The following is a 3,751-nucleotide window of genomic DNA, read 5'->3' as shown; positions in this document are numbered from 1 at the left end:
CCCATCATATGGGGCTTCCATCATCCCTGCACCGAGCTCTGGTGTTGGCGAACCAGCTGTGCCCTTTATGAGGTGTTTTCAACATTTCCCCAGAGCTGGGAAATCTCCCGGTATCCATAGTATTGGAGAAGCTAGGACTAACTCATCTGGTTATGCTCTAGGTAAAATATCATGTTTGGATGGACGTGTCCTTTATTTGCTTTTGCTAAAAGCTCCACATAACCCTCATGTAACAACAATTCATTCCCCTGACCGAGCTTGCTAGAGGCGTTTCTCCCTATGCCCATCAAACCTCGGAAGAGCCAGTCCAGAACTTCCAGCTTAAGGACTGAGCATTGCATGTGTGATCACGGCCACATGCCATGCTCTCCTCAGACTGCATACTCCATGATTACTTGTGCCAGCATTCAGCAATGAGTATACCAACCCCCTATATGTGCTTCCAATGTGTGCCTCCCAGTCATGTGTAGCGCTCACCCCCGAAGGAGCCGCTGGATGCCCGGTTAATTTCTAGTCTGTCTAGGGTAAGTTCTTCAGCTGCCCACCCATTAGCACTAACCGCCCTTCTTCTGGTGCCCATAAACGGATGTCCACTCCAGTAGTGAAATGCTAAGTAAACGGTTTATTGAACTTTACTGAAGAGAGAGGGAATGGGAGGTTCTATGTATCCAGGGGTAACCAACAAGAGCTCCAGACTCACCAGGCCTTGTGGGAATATCAGTGTAGATCCACTTGGGAGACAGCGGATGGCGACTGATGTAGCAGATAAGCAGGACGTATGCAGATCCTCAAGCAGGAAAGACACCGACCATGCTCCTTAGTCCCAGGGTACTTCAAGAGCCTGCACTGGTCCTGGGTCTCTTCCTCTAACTGCATCACAGGCCTCTTCCATGTTGGAGGCCCCAGGGAAACCTTTCCCTCACACTAGCCCATGCCCACCCCCCAGGCCTCAGGCCTAGCCTTGGGGAGCAGGCTGAACAGCACCCAACCCTATTCCATGGCTGGTCCCGGCTAGTCTGAGCACATGGCAGATCCCACCAGTATATGTCCCCTATCCCAGCATGCACCACTGGCTGAGAGAAGCCCAGTGATTGGCTGCTGTACTGTACATACAATACAGTGCCTCCCATTGGCTGTCCCACAATATGACAATCCTCCCATTCATGCTGCCAATGTGCGCCTCCCATTCATGCTGCCAATGTGCGCCTCCCATTCATGCTGCCAATGTGCGCCTCCCATTCATACTTCCAATGTGCCCTCCCATTCATGCTGCCAATGTGCCCTCCCATTCATGCTTCCAATGTGCTCTCCCATTCATGCTTCCAATGTGTCCCCCCCATTCATGCTTCCAATGTGCGCCTCCCATTCATGCTGCCAATGTGCGCCTCCCATTCATGCTGCCAATGTGCGCCTCCCATTCATGCTGCCAATGTGCGCCTCCCATTCATGCTGCCAATGTGCGCCTCCCATTCATGCTGCCAATGTGCGCCTCCCATTCATGCTGCCAATGTGCGCCTCCCATTCATGCTGCCAATGTGCGCCTCCCATTCATGCTGCCAATGTGCGCCTCCCATTCATGCTGCCAATGTGCGCCTCCCATTCATGCTGCCAATGTGCGCCTCCCATTCATGCTGCCAATGTGCGCCTCCCATTCATGCTGCCAATGTGCGCCTCCCATTCATGCTGCCAATGTGCGCCTCCCATTCATGCTGCCAATGTGCGCCTCCCATTCATGCTGCCAATGTGCGCCTCCCATTCATGCTGCCAATGTGCGCCTCCCATTCATGCTGCCAATGTGCGCCTCCCATTCATGCTGCCAATGTGCGCCTCCCATTCATGCTGCCAATGTGCGCCTCCCATTCATGCTGCCAATGTGCGCCTCCCATTCATGCTGCCAATGTGCGCCTCCCATTCATGCTGCCAATGTGCGCCTCCCATTCATGCTGCCAATGTGCGCCTCCCATTCATGCTGCCAATGTGCGCCTCCCATTCATGCTGCCAATGTGCGCCTCCCATTCATGCTGCCAATGTGCGCCTCCCATTCATGCTGCCAATGTGCGCCTCCCATTCATGCTGCCAATGTGCGCCTCCCATTCATGCTGCCAATGTGCGCCTCCCATTCATGCTGCCAATGTGCGCCTCCCATTCATGCTGCCAATGTGCGCCTCCCATTCATGCTGCCAATGTGCGCCTCCCATTCATGCTGCCAATGTGCGCCTCCCATTCATGCTGCCAATGTGCGCCTCCCATTCATGCTGCCAATGTGCGCCTCCCATTCATGCTGCCAATGTGCGCCTCCCATTCATGCTGCCAATGTGCGCCTCCCATTCATGCTGCCAATGTGCGCCTCCCATTCATGCTGCCAATGTGCGCCTCCCATTCATGCTGCCAATGTGCGCCTCCCATTCATGCTGCCAATGTGCGCCTCCCATTCATGCTGCCAATGTGCGCCTCCCATTCATGCTGCCAATGTGCGCCTCCCATTCATGCTGCCAATGTGCGCCTCCCATTCATGCTGCCAATGTGCGCCTCCCATTCATGCTGCCAATGTGCGCCTCCCATTCATGCTGCCAATGTGCGCCTCCCATTCATGCTGCCAATGTGCGCCTCCCATTCATGCTGCCAATGTGCGCCTCCCATTCATGCTGCCAATGTGCGCCTCCCATTCATGCTGCCAATGTGCGCCTCCCATTCATGCTGCCAATGTGCGCCTCCCATTCATGCTGCCAATGTGCGCCTCCCATTCATGCTGCCAATGTGCGCCTCCCATTCATGCTGCCAATGTGCGCCTCCCATTCATACTTCCAATGTGCCCCTCCCATTCATGCTTCCAATGTGTGCCCTCCCATTCATACTTCCAATGTGTGCCTCCCATTCATGCTTCCAATGTGCCCCTCCCATTCATCCCTCCCTTTTGCAATGGGCAATGTCAAAGTATTCAGATTGGAGGAGATTTGATTGGCTGCATCGGCCTGTAGTATTGCATTTCCCTACAAGAACATGCCAAGTTGGGCTCAAACCTTAGACCTACAGTGACACCACGTAAAGGAAGTGTAGTCACCCCAAAAAAAGAGAACGTAAAGCTCGTATACTTCAAATCATTCTTTAGCAATAAAGAGGCAACCATATTTATAGTGCGTGTGGGTAAGGGAATAGAAACAAGATTTGTCGAGGTTTAGTTACACTTTAATATCCATTATTATTTTACACAATGAACATTCATGAGACCTGAGTGGAACGGGGGAGTTTGGGGGAGAACTGGGGGGAGGGGACATCAAAGTATGTAGAGGAGCAGAAAGAGGATAATCAGAAGTCTCCTTCCTTGGACTCGGGTGCTGTATATGGTATTTCTTTGCTTAGATATATTTCTACATCTGGAGAGAGAGAGATCTTCTATAAAAGGAAGAAGTCTATAGGTGCGTCTCCTCCTATGGAGCTCTCTTCTCCATGCACTGCAACTGAATTATTAGAACATTTCCACTCCTATTCGTGGAATTCTCTCTCTACATTCCGGTTCCTTTGGACTGAAGTACGGATCCCTGACTCGAATGTAAACTCTGTGAAGATGCGGATCTAATAAAGAACGGATCCTTTGCCCGGATACACAGTAACAGTTGAATGGAGAGAATGGTGTGGAGTGATTAGCAGAGATTATCCTCTGTGGAAGCAGATGGGATAATTCTATGGAGAGATGTATCCAGATATATATAGGTCGGGGGGGGGGGGGGGAGAGTCCGTCTGGGGGTGGGCC

Source organism: Nanorana parkeri, unplaced genomic scaffold, assembly GCF_000935625.1.
Source record: "Nanorana parkeri isolate BGI_ZX_2015 unplaced genomic scaffold, ASM93562v1 scaffold2568, whole genome shotgun sequence".
Classification (NCBI taxonomy): domain Eukaryota; kingdom Metazoa; phylum Chordata; class Amphibia; order Anura; family Dicroglossidae; genus Nanorana; species Nanorana parkeri.
Note: the sequence above shows the minus strand (reverse complement) of the source record.